Consider the following 25,198-nt stretch of genomic DNA (forward strand, 5'->3'; position numbering starts at 1 on the left):
GATAAAGGGAGAAAAATCTGGAATTCAAAATCATATAAAATGAGTACTAAAACTTTTATCAACAATGTAACTGGGAAAAAATAAAATTCTATTTTAAAAAGAATATATGTTAGTTCAGTGTTGGAGGTCCAAACCAGATTGCAAATTGTTAAAGAGAGCATAAGTGATGAATTGTAGATAACTTTTGAAATGAAATTTGACAGGAGAGATCCAGGAAGTCTGGAAATGAAAAGGAAGAGAGGTGAGAATAGATATGTCAAAGAATGGCTTTCTCACCTACTTAAGAGATGACTGTAGTGAGTTTAGGAAAGAGACTTAAGAAGCATTCTTTATGTGAATAAATTGAAGAGATTTTAAACTTGAGTTCAGAATTTAAGGAAAGAAAGAAATGTTTATAGATATCCCTTCATTTAGAGAAGTTATGGATATTTTGGATTAATTCTGAATCGTCCAATCCCCAAACTTCCTATGCATTTTGGGCAAGTAAACATCTGCAACCCCTGCAGTTCATTTTAACAAGTGGTAGTCCCTCTTCCTTGGATTTTTAACACTGGGCATTCATTGGAATTCACTTCAAGGATGAGAATGAAACACAGTCAGGGACCAGATCTGAGCTATTAATCCAAAGAGATCCATGGCAGCTACTGAACTATTTGATAATGCTTCCATTCACATTTCTACGCCTTTCTTTGAAAAGTCTGAAAGAGTCTAGCTAGATTTGGGTGCAGAAACCTAATATAATGGCCCAGTGTAACTTGCAGGTGGTCCCTAACCCGTATTTGTAACTTGTTTGGATATACCTTTGCTTCATCATTGGACAAAGTTTTTGTGCAAGAGAAGGGAAGAAGGGGAGCTTCCTTTTGAGAAAGGACCATGTCCTAAGAAACTTAAGTCAGTTTATTTACCTTTGCTTCTCCCTATGACTACCTGTATCTTCCTCTGACAAAAAAAATTCTTAAAAAGTAATTCTGTCACAGAAGACAAAGAAAAAAAAAAGGCAGGAAAATTTCCCTTCTTAAAACTTTATTTCCAGTGCCTTCAAGGATTCCTTATTTTGTTTACACTAAGGAAAACATTCTTGAGCCATTAGAGCCTTATTGATTTTAAAGGGACCAGATTTTAAAAGTCAAACAGCATGACCCTGTCCTCTGAAACTTTTGTGTAAAGTTTCCTTGCTAAACTGACATTCAGCTCCACAGATGGAAACGAGTAAATAAATAGTGGTACGAAATTTCACTGGCCATCCTCTGGCCCAATACATAGCCACAGTGCCCTGAAGGGCCATATATTGTCAGGAGCAACCCTGAGAATGCCGAATTGGCCAGTAGCTTGTTAGGAAAACATTTTACAAGCTTGGTAAGTTTGCTTTTTGGGAAATGCCATTAGGGAGCAATCTATTTAATTAACTTCTACTGGGCCCTTAGAAGCTGCAGATCTTCTTAATCAGAGTTTTGTCTCCAAGTCTTGAAAACAAAGATGTCCTGGCTAGTGAATTTCCTCCTGTACATCTCCTGAATCTGTAAATACCAGTTTATGAAAAGTTGCATTTCTCAACTTTACTGAAGAATCTTGCTGCCGACTTTCAAATGGGTCCTTAGAAATATTTTGCATTTGAATATAAAATCGACTGAGTGGGGGAAGAGGGGGAAGAAATCGGTAAATAAACACAAAAACTCTTAAGAGTTTCTAGTCTGGTTTTAAGAATGCCCCCACAAAACAGGTTTTCATGGTTGTATAGGATGATGGGATGCCATTCAAGTTTTTTCCCTTTCTTTAGAGTTTCTGAAGAAGCTGTTGAAAGTGGCTTTGGGGGCTGTTCCGAAAATAGATTTCAGAGATGAGGAAAATGAGAGTCCGCATATACAATCTTAGACAAATGATCAGCCCAGATATTGAAGCCGAAATTGTAAGATGACTGCTGTGCTAGCAGTGAATGAATATTCAGTACTCCCCTGCTGGGTTGCCTTCTCCTATTTGAACCAAGTACTGTTTGGCCTGTAATTCACTTGTTACCAAATTCATCTCTCTCTTTCTCTCTCCCCCACACAGTAGATCGACTGCACAAAAGCAAATTTTGAAGAGCAAATATCTTTCTGCTCTGGACTCCTGGACCCGTCACAATCTTCATAACAAACTGAATTAAGTTTAAAATATCAGAGGGTGTTGTTTTCTCTTGGGTGTTGAGCCGCCCTGCTGTACATCAGGCATTTTTCTGTTGACACTACATATTGCTTAGCAACGGGACTGAAAGGCCTTATATGCATTGATTGCACACAATTGTCTTTAAGGGGTGGAAGTGTTAACTGAATAAACCCCCACGGGTGACCAGACGGTCATTCCTCTCCTGTTGATAATCTGTTTACATCAAAATATTGTTTACTCAGTTCTCTGATCTCCTGAAATTTACATCACAGGCTGAAGGAATACAGTTAACTCCCAACAGTGGGATAGAGCCAGGATTTACTTTCTCCAAGGTAGAGAGAGAAAGAGCAGTTTTGTTCTGACTTCTCCCTGATAAAGCATTAAAATGCATTTGACAGCTAACTGCTGATGATAATGCCATCTTTCTTCTGGGGTCTTCCTGGCATACAGAAGTTACAAGCCTGCAGTTGCCCCATAAAAAAAGGATATTTCCTTCAGTCTTTGAATTGGGGTTTGAATGTCTTTGTAAAAAAAATTACCTGCACAAAATGGGAAGTGGTTTGTGGAGGTAAAAAAACCGGATTTTTAAAATGGTGCCAGAGCAAAGGAAGAGAAACAAAATCTAGAGTGAATGTGCTTTCAGAAGGATGAAATTATTTTTAAAGGCATAAGTTCTTCCTGGGGTGAGGGTGGGAATGGATAGAACAACTCTCTGCTCCTATTATAATCAATAATTGTTGTAGAAGAAAATAACTTCCTAAAGAAAATAGGCAGATTTTTTTCCCATCTTAAATTTCTAACATTTGAAAGTGCTTTATCGTCTTGACACACATTATAATAGCTTTGCAAGCACTCTTTATATCTCATATGATCCTCATAACAAGCATATAAGTAAGTGCTATTCCCATTTTACTGGTGAAGAAATAGAGGCTGAGAGGTTAATTAATTTCCCAAAGTCACATAGCAACTAAATGTCCGAGATGAGATTTTAATCCAGCTTTTTCTACCTCTAAGTCCAACACTATCTATGGGTTCCAAAGCTCCCTCTTTATTTAAGGGATCTTTCACAGAGCACAGCCTTTATCAGAGATTTGATGAAATTTTATTTGAAAGTCATTTTGTTCCACATACCTCCCTTCCACCAATTTAGGTAAAGAATAATTCAGGAAACTTGAATATACTTTCCTATGCCTTGGATTCTGGATTGGGAATCCTTACACTGGAAAAATTCAGCAATCCAGCTAAAAGATTGCAATCATCCTCTTGGTTTTGTCTTCCAAATCTTCAGAGGCATGCTCTTAATTGATCATCTGAATTGATTTGCCTGAGTAGAATTCTTTCCCTGTGTCACCTGCAAAGGGAGAACCACCAAACTTTCATTTTGTGGCTATGTATAAACCTTTTATTTGACACAGAAGATATTTTGAAAATGAGCTCTAGAGCTCTAGAACTTTGGGAAAGCCAACTGGTATGTGAAGGTGGGCATAAATTGTTGGAGGTAGGTTGGGACAAAAATGATTGCTGAATTTTAAATTTACTGCAACAGCCAATATGTTTTTGTTTTCCTCTGTCAAATCTAAAACCAACTCTTCAAAAAGATTTTCCTTTAACTAACATTTAAAGCAAAGTCTTCTCTCTACTTTAAGAAGATATGAAAAAGAACGTATACACATATGAATGAATATATATGTATGTATGTATAAGTCGTTTTTTTATTAGGGATAAGGACAAGGTTAACCAAAAGGCTGTGTGTAAACTATCTTCAGTAATGTAATTATTTTCTTTTCTTTTAAAATCCCTAAAACATAAAACTGATCAATGAGGTTTAAAGTGGAATCCCTTATAACTCCCAATTCTTTTTCAAAACTGAAACCATGTGGCTGATCTCTTTGGCCTAGTTCACCAGCTAAGTGAGCAGCTGTTTCTATAAACATTTCACTGCTACAAGTTGGATTTTTCACAGCATTAACTTTAACTACATGGGTGTTTGTAATGGAATAAAACTTCAAATTGATGTTTTGCCATCTTGCTAGTTAAAGAAGGGGGAATAAAACAGAGATAGACATGTGACTCATTTCATGGTAAACTTGTTATTTCTTGGCTAAAGCCTTAGTTGGCCACAGCTGCATATTCATTGAGATAACTTACCAAAAACAAACAAAAACAAAAACAAAAAGCTACTGACCATATAGGTCTTTCAAAAATAAATAAATAAATAAACATGAAAAGCCTAAATACTATTTTTTAAAAAAAGGAAAAACTTTCCAGCAGCATGTGCATTTATAGTCTTAGAACAGTGAAGGATTAAATTACCTTTCCAAGATAATACAACTAATATATATACCTGAGGCAGATTTTAAACCCAGATCTTTCTCCCTCCAAAGACAGTTCTTTATTCATTATGCAATACTGACTTTCATATGTACATTCATGTAAACAAATATTTCATACATATACAAATACATACATTGATTTATAGATGAAGAAAACTTAAAACTACATATGTGTATACACACACACACACACACATATATATTACCATAGATATTGAATATATATACATACATATTCAACTCACTCCTTGTGAGTTATATAAAACAAATGCTGGGGTTTTTTGTTTTTTTTTTTTTTTTCATTTCATAGTTGAGAAAACTGAGGCTCAAGTATTTTAAGTGACTTGTCCAAGATCACTTATACAGCTTGTCTCAGAGTATTGTCTCTTTCCAGCATGGAGGCTAGCTCCTTCTCTTTGCATCTCTGACTATAATGCCCCTTGTAAACCGACTTTAAAAATGTCAAGTTTAAGGTAATTTCACAGAAAATAATGAACTTCAAGACAAATATCTGCATTGAGCTCACTGTCTTAAAATGACTTTGACTAGAAAAATCCAGGAAGCAACTTAAAAAAAAAAAGTTTCTTGTCCCTTTCAAGGCTATGAGCATTTTGCATTGAAATGCAGTTTGGAATCAGTTTCCAGTTTTAGCCTGGAGCTCTAAGGCTTCTTTTTATAAAAGGAGGATTATTTCATTGCATTTTTTTCTTGACTCTGCAGGTGTTACACTGTCAGTCACACTGTATTCCATAGGGGGAGAGCATGGTTATTTATATAAAAAAGAAGTAGCAGATTTGAGTCCCAGCAAAGCTTCAGATTCGAGTCAACTGATGATCTCTATGAGAAGGGAATCATGAATATTGTTTGAATTGTAGCAACATTCCCCTTTAGAGCGCCCTTTTCTCCACATTTAACATTTCCTTTTGCCTCCGTATTTTCTCTAATTTGACCAAATTTTTTGGCCCTCTAGGTCTAATGATGTTGACATATTAGAAGAGTAGAGAGAAGACAGGCAGCTTGGGCCCCTCCTTATAGCTAAATGTTATCTGCTTAGACTAATATTGCAATTGCCACCCACTGACATAATTTGTTTCACAGCCACAGCCCGGCAGCATGAATCAAATGTTGACATTCTAATTTCATGCACACATGGGCGTTCGGCTGGGCAGGCCTACAACTTCTGAACCATTCACTCTGTACCTGTGTAAATCAGAGAGACAAGGCGTTTTCTTAACAGTCTAGAAAAGAAAGTTAGTCTCTTCTGAGAAAACTTCTGCCAGTTTAGAGACCAGGCTCTATTTTTTGTTTTGTTTTGTTTTTGTTTTTTGTTCCATCTGCAAAATCGTGACACAAAGAACTTGGGTATGTTGTATTCTGGCTGCAAGGCTGACACCCTGGAAAAATCCAGCAATATGCTTGGAGTTCAGGAAGATTGGGAAGGATTAGGAGAAGGCTGAGTTTTCTGAAGTTTATTTAACCTAGAATTTTTTTCTGTTGGTTACTAAATAGTTTGTAATGATCTCTTTCAAAATTATGCAAAATCTATTGAATATTCAAATCGGATGCTAGCAGAATGCTGGATTGATTTCTGGAAGGGAGAGAACAGTTCTTCATTTTGAAATTAAAGGTCCAAGTGGGCAATCAATTGATCAAAGGATCCACACGAATTTATTAAACACTTTCTCCAGGTCAGGCATTGCTGGTATAAAGATAAAAGCTAGACTGACTCTGCTTGTGATTGTTATATTCTACTAGAGGAATACAATGTGTTTACAGATAAGTAAATGTGGGAATTTATAAAATAAATTAGATAGCTGTGGACAGGGAACTGGAAAGGAGATGGCATTGATTTGAGTCTTGGAGGAAGCTAGGGAAGTCAAGAGGAATAAAAGAGAACCATTTAATTCACGGATTCTTAACATTGAGACATGGAAACCTTTGGCAGTCTTGTGAAACTTTGGGGCCTCTTATCAGATTTTTTTTTTCAAATTCATAAAGTAAAATACATGAGATTACAAAGGAAACTATATTGAAAGTTATCTAAATATTTTTTTAAGTTCCTGAATCTTAGGCTAAAATCTCAGTTGATTAAGAAATGGATGTATAAATTATTTCTAGTGTGCTACAAATAAAGACTTTCTTAAAAGAACATCTAAATATCATATAGCTTAGAATCATTCAACTTTAAAGCTGGAAAAATGTTTATAAATCAGCAAGTATATCCTGTCTATGTCAAACGCTGGCAATCCACAGGGGGAATGCTAGACTTAAGTAGTCCTATTATGGACTAAAGGTTTTTTTGAAAATTATCCAGTCTCCAACACCTTCTAAACTTAAGACCTTTAGGATCAATCCAAAGAATATTTGGAGGAACTCCCACAACATCAATGCATTTGAACATAGCTATTGGTGAACTATATATTGTTTTACTATGAATGGTCTAATTTTTGTATAGGAAGATAGTGTTGTAACTCATCATTCAAATTGGAGTTGACTAGCAATGACTGAACTATACACATTCTCCTTGTGATAAAAGACATATTGTCAAACTTTTATGAGTTATCAGTAGGCACTGGCGCTCTAAACTGTAACCATGGAATAGCCAATAAATTATTGGCAATTGAAAAGTCTGAATTTATGAAAATGCTTAGGAAATATTTGCAAACCTCTTTCATGCCTACACACACACACACACACACACACACACACACACACACACACACATCCCTAAATGTAAGAAAAATTATTATTTTAGAATTCTGTTGTTTCAGATGTAGGTAATACAGTAGATAGAGCCCTGGGTCTCTGGAAGATCTTAGTTTAAAATTTGACTCGATACTTACTAGCTATGTGATCTTAGACAAATTATTTAACTCCTAATTTCCTTGATTTCCTCAACTGTAAAAATGAGTATAATGATAATACCCACTTCACAAAATTGTTGTGAGGGTCAAATAAAATTAGAGTTTTAAAAACATTTAGTATTGTGCCTGGAACATATTAGCTGCTTAATAAATGCTTATTCCTATACCAAACGGTGGCCTTGATGACTGTAAGGGAGAGGGTAGTTCTCTGTTTTGAAGTTAAAGGAACAAATGACGATTGATTGATTGACTGATAATCACTTATTTAGCATTTACTCTGTGCTAGGCAATGCGGATACAAATATAAAAGCCAGACAGGGTCTATTCTTAATGAACTTATATTTTGGAATACAGTATGTTCACAGATAAGTAAATATGAAATTTACAAGGGAAATAAAATAGTTATGGGAGGTGGCACAAAAAATTAGGAGAAATGGGAAAATCCTCTCGAAGGAGATAGCACTTGAATCGAACCTTTGAGGAGGATAGGGTTGACAAAAGGAATAAAGGAGAACTATTGTTTAATTCAGGGATTCTTAACATTTTATATCATGGACCAAAAAACATGTCATGGAATTAGTGTGTTAAAGATAGCCAGCTTACAAATATTTGAAGGACTATGATGTGAAGAGTGGGTAGTTTTGTTCTATTTGGCTCTAGAAAGAAAAACATGAAATAATGGGTGGTATTTGAAGAAATTTTTGCTCTTATATAGACAATTTTCCTAATCATTAGAGCTACCCAAAAATGACATTGGCTGGTTAGAGAGATACTAGGTATCTTCTTGCTGGATATACTTAAGCAAAAGCTGGATGACCACTAGCTGGGGATGTCTTGAGGAAATACCAGAGATTCTTCACTTTTTTTGTGTCAAGGACCCCATTGGCCATCTGTTGAAGTAAATGGTCTCTTCGGCATCATGTCTCTAATTAACCCAAGGAAAGTTTCAGTTAAAAGTTAGTAAAAATAATGAGGTATTTTTTTCCATCCAAGTTCATAGACCCTCTAGAATCTTCCCCAAACCTTTTGTAGGTCTCTGGTTACAAGGATAAGAATCCTTCAAAAATATGAGGAACTTCTAACCATGAGATTGTGGGATTCTACAGCTACACATAGATCTTTTCAATTAATCAGCAAACATTTATCAAATAGGCATGCTATGCCAGGTACTATGCTATTAGTGGGAATAAAAAGACAAAGCTAAAACAGCTCTTATCCCCAAGAAGTTTACAATTTATTGGAGGAGAATGTCAAGTGACAGAATGAAGTATATTTACCTCTTTTAAAAAGTTAATTATTTCAGATGAGTTGCCTTATCTCCTTTATTAACTCTTACCAACCTCATTTTCTTTTATTCTCTTACTAAAGATCATTTCATCCTACCAATGGCTTCAAATATTTTTCTCTCACATTTAATAAAATAAGTTTTCACCCAATATTCATTTATGCACTGAAAAAAGGTTTTTGGCATTCCTCTGATAAGTATAAGAAAGATTATGAGAAGCTTAAAAAATATTGAATTTTATAGGGTCAGTCTCAGTTTAAATGTTGAAAATCTTATATTGTTCTATTTGTCTATCAAATAGATGGAGAAAGGAAAGGACACTAGTACCCCCCATTTAACTGTTCTGATGACTTCAATTAATATTTCTGTTTCAGCTTTAGACTTCCTGAAATAGTAATACCTCACATCTATATAGATCAGCATTATCCCTGAAATAACCTTGTTGAGGAGATTGTACAAGTATGCTTAGCCTCATCTGAGAAAGTGAATTTTAGAGAAATTGACTTCCCCAAGATTATATAGCTAGTGTCAGAATTGAGATTCAAACCTAGATTTTCAAATCCAAATCCAGTATATCTTCTTATCATACTGCACTGAGAGCTGTGTCCTAGTGGCCAAAAAAAGAGGATGAACCAAAGAGGAAAGAATGATCCAGAGAGGTCAAGGAGACTGAGGACAGAAAAAAAGACCATTTGACTTTGTGATAAGGAGATCATTTGTGACCTTTGAGAGGCTGCTTAAGATCAGAGGTAGAGATTGATGCTACATTACAAGAGGCTGAGTGGTTAGTAAGGAAATAGAGATAACAGTTATTTAAACCCCATAATTCATCTAAAGGAAGGATTTAAGGCCTTATGTTAGTAAATTATTGGGAAGTGAGAGAGAATCCCTGGTCTAGTTCCCTTAATATCCCAGGGAAGGTCATTATGAACTTGGCTTTGAATTTCATAATAAAGCCATCTGCTAAGAAATGTGGCCAGAATCAAGTTATAGTTGTCCAAACATGAGAAGAATAAGGTATGGGGCAAGGAATTCAGCCATGTGACAAGAAATAATAAAAAGAGCACGTTTTTCCCTCAATATTAAGACTCTGTAATCTCAAAGATAATTATAGCCATAACTCTTATTTATATAGCACTTTAAGGTTTCTCCACAAGAACCCTGTGAAATAGATAGTATAATCAAGATTGTCCCAGTTTTACAAAAGAGGAAACTGAGACTCAGAAAGGTCAAGTGGTCTGTTAATTGTCTGAAGCTGTGAGTGTGTGTGTGTGTGTGTGTGTGTGTGTGTGTGTGTGTGTGTGTCTAAGGCACCAATAAATTCTAAAAGGAGCTGAAAGAAAGTGGGATGCTACTTTTGAAATACTATTATTGAGAATATCCAAATTCTTGGTTCAAAAATAAAAATAAAGGATGCTATTATTTGGTCCATGGCTTGTATGCTATTCACGTTGAAGTTAATGACTCTCAGATCCTGTTCCTACTTCCTCCCTTATCCTCTGCCTTATCTTTTAGAGGAATTGTAATAGCTGTTGTAAACTTGTCATCTTGGTTTTATTCAGTCTGGGCTCTGCTAAATTCACTCACCTTCAAATGATGCATTGGCAGGTACTATTTGGAGGACTAATCATCAAAGCAACTGTTGCATAAAAGAATAACAGCTGATGGCTGGCCATGGATTAGGTTGGAATCTATAAGCAGGTGATCTTACTAAGGGATCTTTTTTTACATGTACAGGCATTTTATTTTCAAAAATTTGTTTATTTAATATTTCCCCCAGTTGCATTTGAAATATTTTTAAACATTTACAAAATTTTTTGCATTTTGGGTTCTTTTCCTTATCCCCATCACAGCTCCCATTAGAAAACCACATGTGAAGTTATGCAAAACATTTCCATAAAAGTCATGTTGTGAAAGAAAACATAGATCTTCCACCGGTTTCAGAGAGAAAGAGACAGACAGAAATACAGAGACAGACAGAAAAAGAAAGAGACAGAGCTACAAAGAGAGACAGAAAAAGATTGACAGACAGAGACACAGAGAGACAGAGAAAAAGAGAAAGAGAGAAAGAGAGAGAAAGAGAGAGAGACAGAAAGAGAGAGAATGCTTCAGTCTGTATTCAAACACAATCAGTTCCTTTTCTGGATATGATAGTATTTTTCATCATAAATTCTTCAAGGTCATCATGGATCATTTGCCACTGGGCTCTAAAAGAACTTCCGAATAGTTGACTAATTACCAGTATGAAGTACGGCAGAAAGAACACTAGGCTTAGAGGTCAGAGATCTAGATTCAAGCTACATAGTAGCTATTTGATCACTGGGGAAGTAATTTTACCTCATTGAAACTCGGTTTCCCTATCTCTCAAATGAAGCTGATAAAACTTACCAACCTGTCTTACAAAGTGTCTATGAACAAAGCTTTTACAAATCTGAAACTTACAATAAATGTAAGTTATTATAACTATTATTTGGGCATGGAGATACTTGAGTTGATTTCTTCATCCTTATCAAGTTGAATGAAGATCCCCCTGGGCTTACAGAGAACTACGATAAAATTCATCTTCCAGTTAAGAGTAATCATCTCATCTCAGCCACTCCTTTTAGTTCTTTAAATCATTCCTGTTCTGTTCCCCCCCCCCCCCTTATATATCTTATTTTTGCATTACCTTTCATTTGCATATACTTTGATAGGTAGTCAAAATGTAAAACCAATTAAGCAAGCAAAAAAAATCAAAATTGAAAACCTTTTTTTTTTTTGAAAAATAAAAAAACTTAAAAGTGAAAATTTTCAGAAAAGGGGACTAGGATTTAGTGCAAATGCCACGAGCAGTGAATGGGAAGACAAAGCACATCTCAGCAATGTTAGACTATTAACATAAATGAAGGTTGAAAAGGATTCCCTTTGATTTAAGAGCAGAACTGCTTGTGAAGAGCTAAAGTTTAAAGTTAAAAGTGTCTCAAAGGATTTAGGAGTCAAGTGTCTCCCCCACCCCACCCTCAGGTGGACATTATCATGGACTTAGAACTAGAAGAATCAGCTCAGAATTGCCGAGGAAGTAGATTATATGGGTGGGAAATACATAGAAATGTTCCTGACTACAAACTAAGGGATAGATACACCCCATTATTGGCAAGGATACTGTGCTGGCCAATCTTTTAAAAAATGTTGATGAAATGAAGTTCAGTGATAAAACAAGCTCTGGAAGATAAAAATTGAAACCAGATATAGGGGAAGAGTGGAAGAGAAGACTATTTCCCAACAATAGATCTGCCAGAAAATTGTCCATCTTTTATTTTCAAAGATGACCCAGGATATCACAAATGAGTGATATCTTGATTTGTGGATGAATTAGATTTAAATGAGATGGAGTCAACAGCCACATTCTCTTTCCCAGATGTTATGTCTACCATTTGAGCATAAAGTCAGCTACGTTTTAAAAGATTTACCATCAAAAACTTATTAATGGATTTCTTCATTCACAGCAACCCACCATCTTAGTGTAGCACAACATAAAGCGAGATAGTCTAGGTTAGTGGAGCCAGGTCAATGTCAATTTAACAATGCTCTTTTAAACTACTATGTATAAGATATTGTGTCAGGTGCTGGGAGTACAAAGGAGAAAAAATAAGCCATTTTTGGCTTCAAGGAGCTTATGATTTACTTTGGGAAATCCTTGGTGTATTGAGAGGTATGCATACCTAACATTTATATAGCATTTACTATGAAACAAGCACTATGTTAAGTGCTTTACAATTATCTCATTCAGTGCTCACAACAACCTGTGAGATTGACTGTTTATTTTTTTAATTAAAGCTTTTTTATTTTCAAAACATATATATAGAGAGATAATTTTCAACATTCACCCTTGTAAAACCTTGTATTCCAATTTTTTTCTCCTTCCTTTCCTTCCCAATTCTCTTTCCTAGACAGCAAGTAATCCAATATTTGTTAAACATATTCTTCTATATTCATTATATTCTTCTATATATATTTCCACCATTATCATGCTGCACAAGAAAAATCAGATCAAAATGGAAAAAAAAAATGAGAAAGAAAACGAAATGCAGACAAACAATAATAAAAAGGTGAAAATAATATGTTGTGAATCATATTCAATCCCCACAGTCCTCTCTTTGGGTGCAGATGGCTCTCTACACAAGACCATCACTTCACTGTTGAAAAGAGGAATGTTAGTCAGAATTGATAATGGTATAATCTTGTCATTACTGTGTACAATGTTCTCATTTCTCTTAGTATGAGTTCCTGTAAGCCTCTCCAATCCTCTCTGAAATCATTCTGATGAGATCAATACTGTTATTTTCCTTGTTTTTCAGATAAAGAGCCCTGAGGCAAACAGCTTAAGTGATTTACCCAGAGTCACATAATTAATAATGTCACATATTATCATATATGTCATAAAATGTCAATTGTAATGTCATAATAATGTCATATAATATCACAATAATGATGTCACACCCTAGTGCTCTATCCATTTAGCGACCCAACCTAAATAAATATGTAAATATAGAATATATATGTTTAGATTATATTTTTCCTCTATATCTATCTATCTATCATCTTATAAAGTGGCAGTTAACTGTTGAAATGGATAGAGTGCCAGACCTGGAATGAGAAAGAATTTTCCTAAGTTCAAATATAGCCTTAGACACTCACTAGCTGTGTGACTGAGCAAATCACTTAATTGTCATTATCTCTGTGCCCCATCTGTAAAATGAGATGGAGAAAAAAATGACAAACCACTCACCATCTTTGCCAAAAAAACAACAACAACAACAACAAAAAAAAAAAAACCACACACAAATAGAGTAAGGAAGAATTGAACACAATTGAAAAACAACTCAGCAATGATATTATGAAAGGCAGGGGATAAAGTGCAGTCAAGAAGATTTGGATTTCAACACTATTTCTAATATTTACTTAGCTAACCTTGGACAACTCATTCTTTTTAAGCCTTAGTTTCTTCATTTGTGAAATGGAGATAATAATGAGACCTATCTCTCAAAGTTATTACAGGATAAAATGAGATATTGTATGTAAATTGTTTTGCAAATCTTAACACTACATAAATGTAATTATTCTAAATATATGTTTCATATTTCATATTTTATTTCAGTTTATTCTCTACGAGCAGATCTATCTCCTAAAAACATCATTTTCATAGTCTGCCAAAGAAACGACCAAGCCTAAGAGATCAAGTTTAATTTTTTCAACCTGAAATTCAACCCTCCTCTACACTCCTTGCCCAGTATTTCCTCCCCCTTTCAACAGAATCACCTTTATTTATGAAATTATGAAATTTATGAAATTACTTTTCAAGCAGAAAACTCTACTCCAATTGGGCTAAAACACTTCTGTTCTTTTCCTACCTTGAGAGAAGCAAATCTTCTTACATTCCCCAATCATGCTCACCTTTCTGCCTTCACCTGTATAGTTTCCCCAATTAGGATGCCCTCTGTACTCACCTCTATCATTCCTAGGTTTCATTCAGGACTTAATTTGGAACTTCTCTCTTATATGACATATTCCCCAGACTCGAATACTTGCAGTGGATATTTCCCTTACTTAGAATGACCTCACTACCTGTGAATCTATACCATGCAATCCAAATCTGGTTTATCTATTCCCTTTAAAAGGGGAAGCTTATCTTGGAGGCAACATGGTATTTTGAAAAGACTACTGAAGCTGGAATCCTGAGAGATAAGGTCTTTGATACCAGATATGAATCAGTTGTTACAAGTCACTTAAGTCACTCTCAAGCTCAATTTCTTCATCTAAAAACTGAATTAATAATAACCATAATTTCAATCTCATGAAATCATTGTGAAGATCAAATAAAATTATGTAAAGTATTTGGTTGATCTTAAAACACTTAATCAGTATTAACTATTAATATTATTATTATAATCTGGAAATAACTTAGATTCCATAAGCACCACAGAGAAATCCCACACATAATAATCACAATGGTAACAATAATTATGGCCAACATTTACATATGACTTTAAGGTTTATAAAGCACTTTGTATGTATTATTTCATTTGATCATACATCTCCTTTTTCCTGTTTTTCTGCATATATAAAAATGCTCATGTTTCTTTGTTTCTCAAATTTAGGATAAGAAAAAAAATCATTCTCTAGTAGTTTCATGTATATATTAACCTATCTTCTCCACTAGAAAAATTTCTTGAGGCCAGGGACAATGTTTTCTACCTCTTATGTGTTTTTAATAGGGTGTAAAAATATTATGGCATATAATAAGGGCCTAATAAATTATTGTATAATTTAGTTGAATTGGAAGAAAATGAGAAACTTCTCTAAACAGCATTCTGATACCCAGGCATATTTTCTGCTTTTAATAGCTTTTCCCCTTGTTGCTTGTAACAATCTTAGAGAACTTATAATTAGAAGTGGATCGCTTAATGAATTTATTTCCTTTCCTTTGAGTGTCTGCCCATTTTGTTGTAGGGCTAGGCATAAGTACCTAGTCACTTGTATTATTTTTAATTATAGATCAAACAGGGCCATGAGAAGATAAATTGGAGTGTTTACTCTCTAGAGGACTGATGTGTTTAATCTCTCTTGCTACAGGTTAGATTCTTTTTGAATATAGCATGCCTTTTATCACATTTTACCCATGATTTCTGGGCCCAGCATCAATGGGAGGACCTTTATAAATAATAAAAATAAAATGTCCCTTAAAATAAGGAAATGGCTACACTTTCACTTGATGTGAATCTAACTCAAATCATTCAACTGGGAAATGATGACAATCAGCTAGACCCAGGGAGTGGCAGGAAGAAAGCAAAGTGATAACCTCGAAGTAAATGGCTACTTGTGTCCATTATCCCTTGGATAGAGGTATCCTTGCCCCAAACATTTTCCCTTCATTCCTGATGGTATTGTTGACTTGACAGAGCCTTACATTAAGAGTCCGAAGGGTTATCCTTCCTAGTGAGAGTGCGAACTGCTTTAGAAAAGACCTGGGAAACTTTTTAAAACATGAAGGAATGAGAGAAAAAAAGAGCACATCAGGATGGACTGGATTTAGTGTCTTGAACTGGTGTCATGATGCACTTGTATTAAAAAGAAATCTAAATGAAGTAGATAGTATAATCGTGACCCTCATGTTAGAGATTCTAACGTGAAAGTCCAGAGTGCTTTAGGGAATTTCTCAAATCTCTTCCTCAAAGCTCCTATCTCCAAAATCTGGGGGAACCATTACTTTACACTGTTACCTGATATAATGAGACCAGTTCCCTCTACCAGCACATACTTCCTTAATTAACAAAGGCAAACTTTAATGAGAGCAGCTAGTTGGTGCAGTTGGGCCTGGAATCAGGAAGGCTTCTATTCCTGATTTCATATCCAGCCTCAGACACTTACTAGCTGTGTGACCCTGGGCAAATCACTTCACCCTCTTTCTCTCAGTTTCCTCATCTGTAAAATGAGATGGAGAAGGAAATGGCAAACCACTCCAGTATGTTTGCCAAGAAAGATCCAAATAAAGTCAGGAAGAGTCAGACATGACTGAGTGAATAACAACAAAACTTTATCGAAAGTCTGAGGGAAATGAAATAGAACTCACAGCAGAACCCCTGAAAAAAAAGTAAATTCCAAAGAATCATCTCCCTCCTAATTGTCTATATAGCACCTTAGGTCCTTATAGTCATATCTAAGCAGAGCTAACAGCAGGCATGCTCTCTTAGAGTTTTGCAAATTCCAGCCTTTTCTGCCCTTTATGGCTTGCTTGTAGTTTTGTATAGCTTCCAGCAAATATTTTTCTTCAGAGCATATACACACATATATGTACCTTTGTGTGTGTGTGTGTGTGTGTGTGTGTGTGTGTGTGTGTGTGAGAGAGAGAGAGAGAGAGAGAGAGAGAGAGAGAGAGAGAGAAAGAAAGAGACATGTATTCTATATATACTATATATATATTGGCACTTACTAAATATTTTTCCTAACTGGATGTCCATACTTTCCCTACTAGAATGTAACTGCTTTGCAAATAGAGACTATTTCATTTATGGACTTTGCATATACTGTGTACAGCATTGTTTCAGCCAAACTGAGACCTATTAGAAAAAACTTCTACTTTCATAACCTAATAGCAGGAGATATAGGATAAAACTGGTCCAATAAAAGTCCACCCTCCCAGATTTTCCTAAATCTTCAAAAGTCAGAGAGACCATATTACATGTTTTTTTTTTTTTTAAATTTGGAGATGCTGTACTCTTTTTGCAGTTTATAAGAAGGAGTTCATTGAATAGGTTGCCAAACTTTTAAAAAGACCAGAGTCTTCCAGTGCATCCAGGGCCATCTCCAGTCCTGATCTATATCTTGCCACTGGACGCAGATGGCTCTGGAGGAGAAAGTGAGTCTTGTGACTTTGCACAGCCCTTCCTCCCTCAAATTCAATTCACTTGCATATCATGGTATAACACTCTCTGTTGTCATTGGCCCTCTTTGAGAATGCAGGAAACATCAATCTCTATATGGCACATAGTAGGAGCTTATTAAATGCTTGTTGATTGAAGGGAAGTTCATTGCCCTCCTTTGTGGTCTATGTGTATAAGTACATGCTTTTGGGTCATTATATGCTTGACTTCTGTGACAATAGTAAGTTTTGTTAAAGAAAATAAGCTTATTATTTCTACTTTTGCTTTTCCATGTTATTTATTTAATTGGTATCTGATTAGGTTAAAAGACAGAAATGAATGGAAGACAGGTTTTTTTTTAGAGTGAAGAACTTGAGAGAAGAGTATGAGAGAATTGATGGGGACTTTTACATTGGAGATGACAGTCTGCCATTGAATTCTGCTATGGGCAGTGGACCACCAAAGTATACTTGGAATCCTTCATGAGTCCACAAATTCTTTTCTTTGACTATCTAAACAGAAAAACACAAACTACATGCTTTTCCTTGTCTTCACAAAGAGAATTAGTTTGAGCACAATCCCATAAAAAAACATTAGGGTCTTTTCCAAGTAGCAGAAATAGCAGAGCTATAACCTTCTGGATCTGTTCTTTCAGCTAAGTTAAATATGCAGTAAATAGATTTGGCATAGGGATAAGTAGCTCTGATTTTATTGATATATAAAATTCAACAAAACAGTACACACCAATGTGGCTTTACAGCTTCTCTGCAATTTAGTGTTAGAAGGTTTCCTAAATTCTAGGCCTTAGAACACTGAGAGATTGAATGACTTAACTGGGGTCACATAGCTGGCATGTGTCACTGGTGGGTCTTGAATCCAAGTCTTACTAGTTTCAAAGCTGGTTCTCTATCCACAATGGGAACCAACTCTCCTAAGTCATTATAGAATATCAATTGGGCCAACATCTTAAGTCAACAAGGACTAATAGGGTTCCAGTTGCAGAAACTTAATAGTGAATTCTTTCTCCTTATTTGTTAGAGAGGGAGAATAATTAACAATTTAAGGAAAAAATCACCATTCCAATGAGATATGTTAAGATGGTTGTTTTTTTTTAAAGCCATTACTGAATAGAGAAAATGACATACTTCTTTGGTACTTACAAAAAGCCTTTGTTTATTTTTACTTATAGAATCTACCTTGGAATACAATATAATATGCTGAGGTTTTAACCAAAATAATTTCCTCTTTTAAAATTATTTTTTAAAGATATATTTATAACATCACTTGTAAAAATGTGGAATATATTCATAAGGAAAATATGAAAAAAAAGGATTCATTGTTGCATGGTTAATGTGGAGGGGCATAAATGATTTCAAACACACCTTAACTCTTTCCTTATAAGCATTTCCCCACTATAGTAATATGTCTTATATATACTAAATCCATTATAAATTCTTCTTGAATTACCTAAACAGAGTCATGCTACTTAGAAACAACTTATATTTTCATAACCTAATAGCAGGAGATGCAGAATAAAATGGTCCAATAGAAGTCCATCCTCCCAGATTTTCCTAAACCTTCAAAAGTCACAGAAAGACCATATTGCATGTTTTTCAATCTGAGAATGCTGTACTACTTATGCAGCCTATAAGAAGGAGTTCATTGAAGTTACTAGCTTAATACCTTGATATTTCAATGTGAAAACTTTTTCAGAGAGGAAAACTTTGATTCACAGCAAGAATCCCTTTTCCAATTGAACAGTAAATATATTTAAGTACAGCTCAATACCAATATTTGTCCATAATAACTATCTGTTCCTTTAAGAGACCATTCATTCTGTAGCATGTCAGAAGTCACTTCTGTACAGTTCCTGGTCTCATCTTCCCTCCTCCTTTACCTAAATATTCTAACTCTGCAGGAACACTTAAGGTGGTAAATACAGATTTCAGATGATTGATTAAAAAAAAAATAGATCTGCTTCCCCAACCGTTTGTCTTTCCTTTGTCCTTAATCTTGATTTTCCCTGTAGGTTACTCTTATCATAAAGCCAGTATGAATGACTGTCTCAGCGCCTTTCCTCATTAATGCTGCTAGAAATTGATGAGTGGCTCTCTGGAACTGTGGGTTTTTTGGCAAGAATTATAGCCCCTATTTATTTTGGAGGACCCGTGCAGTTTTCTAAGTAAATATATGTAAAAATTTTCCCCCAAAATAAACAGAACAAGTAATTGCCTGATATATGAAGTTGACATTTTGGCTTTGTAATTTGCTATGATATGTAAAAATCTAATTTTCTCTGTGGAATGATGCTACTGCAAAATTGTAAGTAAATTAGAATCAGTGGTTTACTTAGAATGTGAGTAATAGCTCCTGTTATTGTGTATCAATATTTATTTACAGTCTCTTAAATAGATCCAAATCCAGTTTGCTACTTGCTTAATAGATGAGTAAATATAGTTTCATAGTAACAAGTGATATATGAAATGTGGATTTGATTTGCTCTCATATTCCATAATCCTACTTCAAAAAAGCTTTATAAAGAATGTATTATTTGCTGATCACACTTCTGAGACTCTCCAAAAACACCTGAGACAACTGAAAAGAAATGAAACAATTTCCATTTTAAATTATCTATAAATCTAAATAAAAGTTTCTTGCACTATTGAAGTTCAGAACCACATTTTATTTACCTTTGGAAGTCTCTAGAACTTGGTATGAAACTTTGAATTTAGTAGATACTTAATAATTGTTTTCTAAATAATGAAATTAATACATATTACCATCTGATAAGTGATCCAATGAATGAATCACCATTTTGAAAGATGGCTTGTTTGTGAAACATACATCTCTCATCTTGGCTGAGATATGGCAACTATGAGCAAACATATTCCATACACATTCAAATGTGGTTTCCATGTCTGTTCATTTTGCCTCACCCATTTTTATTTGTTACAAGGTAAACTCCTGGAAGGGAAGAGCATATAAACAAGTATCATAGATTTAAAAAAAAAAAAATCAATAAAACTTAAATTAAAATGACATATCCGATCCTCTGATAGGAAACCAAGGAGGCAAAGTATTATGTTGTCATTTTAGGAAAATTGGAAAATAGCCAAATCCATGCACAAGTTTTGCTATTTTAATAAAACATTTAAAATTTTGAGGTTTTTTCTTAAATAAAAATTAGTCTCCAAACAAAGAATGTTTTATTTTTAAAATGAGGCAAAAAGGTAGAAGGGAGGGAAAAGAATAAAGCTGTCCCTACACTGGACATGTGAAGGTGTGCTTCTATAATATGACTTTTGGAGCCCAGAGGATGCTCCTCTACCCAACAGCTATTGGTGATAATAAATTTTGTTGAATTTCTTTAGTTTAGAATTCCTTCATCTGTATGGAGATGCAGGTGGAAATCTCAAAAATTGTCAAAAAACAAACTTTACAAACTTAAGACCATCTGGAAAATCAAGGTTCAAAGAAATGTTTAGAACTTATGATAAAGACATCAGCTATATTATACTAGCAAACAAGATTAAAAAAAAAAGATTAGGAGGCTTGCAAGTATGAGAAAGATGGAATCATATTCCTTGTATAAAACTGCTTAGCTTTCATTTCCCATTTGTGTTTTGTAACTAGCCACAAAACTGTTTTCTTTTTAAAATTTATTTTAATTTATTTATTAAAGCTTTTTTTTTAATTAACAAAACATAGGCATAGGTAGTTTTTCAACATTGACCTTTGCAAAGCTTTCTGTTCTAAATTATCCTCTCTCCCCCCACCCTCTCCCCTAGTCCAATCCATGTATATATTAATTCCAATATATATATATATATATATATATATATACATGTTTGTACATTTATCTTGCTGCACAAGAAAAATCAGATCACAAAGGAAGAAAAAAACTGAGAAAGAAAACAAAATGCAAGCAAACAACAACAGAAAAGGTGAAAATGTTATTATGTGATCCACAGTCCTTGGAACTGGTTTGAATCATCTCATTGTTGAAGAGAATCATGTCCATCAGAACTGATCATAGTATAGTCTTTTTTTTTTTAATTTTATTTTATTTAATAATAACTTTGTATTGACAGAATCCATGCCAGGATAATTTTTATGCAACATTATCCCTTGCAATCGCTTATGTTTCATTTTTTCCCCTCCCTCCCTCCACCCCCCCCCCCCAAGATGGCAAGCAGTCCTATATATGTTAAATATGTTGCAGTATATCCTAGATACAATACATATTTGCAGAACCGAACCGTTCTCCCGCTGCACAGGGAGAATTGGATTCAGAAGGTAAAAATAACTCGGGAAGAAAATCAAAAATGCAAATAGTTCACATTCATTTCCCAGTATTCCTTCTTTGGGTGTAGCTGTTTCTGTCCATCATTTATCAATTGAAACTGAGTTAGGTCTCTTTGTCAAAGAAATCCACTTCCATCAGAATACATCCTCATACAGTATCGTTGTTGAAGTGTATAATGATCTCCTGGTTCTGCTCATCTCACTTAGCATCAGTCCATGTCGGTCTCTCCAAGCCTCTCTGTATTCATCCTGCTGGTCATTCCTTACAGAGCAATAATATTCCATAACATTCATATACCACAATTTACCCATCCATTCTCCAATTGATGGGCATCCATTCATTTTCCAGTTTCTAGCCACTACAAACAGGGCTGCTACAAACATTTTGGCACATACTGGTCCCTTTCCCTTTTTTAGTATCTCTTTGGGGTATAAGCCCAATAGAAACACTGCTGGATCAAAGGGTATGATAACTTTTTGGGCATAATTCCAGATTGCTCTCCAGAATGGCTGGATTCGTTCACAACTCTACCAACAATGCATCAGTGTCCCCATTTTCCCGCATCCCCTCCAACATTCATCATTATTTTTTCCTGTCATCTTAGCCAATCTGACAGGTGTGTAGTGATATCTCAGAGTTGTCTTAATTTGCATTTCTCTGATCAATAGTGATTTGGAACACTCTTTCATGTGAGTGGTAATAGTTTCAATTTCTTCATCTGAAAATTATCTGTTCATATCCTTTGACCATTTATCAATTGGAGAATGGCTTGATTTTTTATAAATTTGAGTCAGTTCTCTATATATTTTGGAAATGAGGCCTTTATCAGAACCTTTAATTGTAAAGATGTTTTCCCAGTTTGTTGGATCATAGTATAGTCTTGTTGTTACTGTGTATAATGATCTCCTGGTTCTGCTCATTTCACTTAGCATCAGTTCATGTAAGTCTCTCCAGGCCTCTCTGAAATCATCCTGCTGTTCAAAACTAAATATTTTCAAGGGTGATGATTCCCCACCTCTTGGGAGGTGCGGAGGGAGAACAGGTGTTTGTAAAACATAATATTTGATTAAATTTTAAAATTTTATATTTTTAGTTTTAATAGCTTATGATTTTGCAGAAAGCAAAACATCCAAACTTCTTTTCTAATGTTAAAACCTCTAGTTTTAAAAAACCAAAAATCAATTAATTAAGTGAAATATGAAATAGAATACATAGTTCAAAACATAGTAGGAGATGTAATGTTAAAAAAATTGATCTTTTTCCTTAAGGAGTATACAGTCTAATTGAGGATAAAGGCAGAATGAAAAGGAATGGCATTTTAAGATTTGTAAAGTGTTCTATTATTTGAACCTTATCGTAACCCTATGAGGTAATTACTGAAGGTATTATCCACATTCTACAGATGAGAAAACTGAGATTCAGATAAGCTAAATGTTTGGCATATGTTCATATAACTAGTAAGCATCAAAGATGAAGTTTGACTCTTACTTTTTCCTACCCATAAATCTAGCATTCTTTCCACTGCTCTATAAAAACACTTATTAAATGCTTATTGTATATAGAATACTCTGCTAAATATCGATGGAAATACAAAATGGAATACAATATTTCCTGACAAAAATACAAAAAGCTATCCTGTCACAAATTCAATTTTTTCCTGTGTAACAAAATATATTATAGAATGTTAGAGATGGAATGGACCTTAAAGAACACTTAATTGGATGCCTTCATGTTGCCTGTGAAAAAGCTAAGGCTCAAATTTGAATGGCTTAGCTATTATCAAACAAATTAATGATAACAATAATAAATATTTGTATAGCACTTTAAGGTTTACAAAGTGCTTTATTTATTTGATTTCATTTGATTCTCAAAGGAACCGTGGGTTGGGGGTAATATTTTAACCTTATTTTACAAATGAGGAACCTGATTTTTAAGAAAGTCCAGTGATTTTCCTAGAGTTACATACCAAGTACCGTATATACTTTATATACAGTATATATACTGTGTATATATACCGTTTTATCTAGATAAAACATGTGTAAATATCCCTTTGAATGCCCCCCTGCTGTGTAGTATACAGCACGAGTGCCGACTGTGATACTACAGGGCCAGCCGTTGCTACGGTGATGCAGCTGTTCCTGTAGTATCACAGTCGGTAACCAGACTGTATACTAATGCTGGCAACTGCTCTACATACGTATAACGGCACCTGCTCTTCTCCTCTGCGGGCACCGGTGTGCTACCTAAACCTACTGATATAATAAGTTTTCCCAGATTTTTGGGTTAAAATTAGGGGCCTCGGCTTATATTCGGGTTGGCTTATACTCGAGTATATACGGTAAATGTCTGAGGTTGGATTTGAACTATGGTAGTATTTACACATAGTCTAGCACACTATCCACTGTACTAAAAGGTGTAGGACTCAAATTCAGGTATTCTTCTTCCTAATCCAGTGCTCTTTCCCTATCATGCAAATCATGCAAATTTCATTTAGATCAGGGACTACCTGAGTTCAAATGCAAACTCAGATGCTTACTAGCTGTATCAGTCTCCCTCAATTTTCTTATTTGTACAATGGGAATAATTATGCTCCTACCTCTCAGGATTGTAAGGATCAAATGGTATATTAATTGTAAAACACTTTGCAAACTTTAAAGCAACATACAAATGCTAATTATTACTGAAGAAGACTATAGTATGTAATATTCTTTTCTAAAATGTAATGTTCTCTTGTTGGGGTTTTCTCTGGGTCTCTGGAGGCAGCCTTAGTTTCAGTTCAGTAATTACCCCAAATGCAGCGGGGGTGTTAAAGTCCAAATCCTTTATTGTCTCCTTCAAAGTCTTGTCTCCTTCTTGGGGATTGGCTAATTTTTCTGGAGGCCTTCCGGATCTTGGTTTCATTGGAGAAGTGAAGAGAACAGCCTGCCACCACTTCTCTGGTCTTCCCTCATTCTGATTCTGGCTGAGACTCCAAGAACTTCTAGTGTGCTTGTGTCTCTGGCCCTGAGACCTTCTTGTTTATATACCCCACACTGAGTATACACCACTGAGTATATATCACTAGGAAATCATTATTTGTTGTAGGATTAAATCAATGCTAAACTAGATTTAACCATTGTCTCCTCAATTCCACTTAGTGCTTTGTTTCAACTTCTGGCCCATAACATCTTGTTAAAGGAGTAAATCAATCATACTGAATCATGCTAAATTAGATAACTATTGTCTCTATCAATTCCACTGATTTAGTACCTTGTAAGAATCCTAACAATAGTATACCTGATGTTAGCATGTATGAAATAAATAACCTTTAATTTTACTACAAAAAGGATATGTTGTTGTTCAGTCATTTAATTTATGTCTGACTCTACATGACCCATTTGGGGTTTTCTTGGCAAAGATTCTGGAGAGGTTCGACATTTCCTTCTCTAGCTCATTTTACACATGAGGAAACTGAGGCAAACAGGGTAAAGTACTTATGCAAAGATGAATCGTCCTGATTGTAGGCACACAATGCACTGTGTCATCTGGGTGCCTGTGATATATCTTAATATAGTTCTTTAATTAAATGTATTTAATGTTCTTTTGTAGCTCTTATTCTTTAGATTACTTATTTGATTACATAGCTGAATATATGCTGTCTTGTATTGTTAACTTTCTTTTTTATATTCTACCTCACCATTTATAATGATGAATCTTCTGGAGAATAAAGAACAGTTCTCTGAATCTCCCCAAATGCCTAATACAACATTATGTATATAACAGTCTTTTAAAAAACATTTTTATTTGATATCTTTTATCAATAATATGGAAAAAATCATAGACAGCATCATGGAAAGAGTCCTGGATTTAAAGTCAAAAAAGACATGAGT

Source organism: Antechinus flavipes, chromosome 2 (genome assembly GCF_016432865.1).
Source record: "Antechinus flavipes isolate AdamAnt ecotype Samford, QLD, Australia chromosome 2, AdamAnt_v2, whole genome shotgun sequence".
Taxonomy (NCBI): domain Eukaryota; kingdom Metazoa; phylum Chordata; class Mammalia; order Dasyuromorphia; family Dasyuridae; genus Antechinus; species Antechinus flavipes.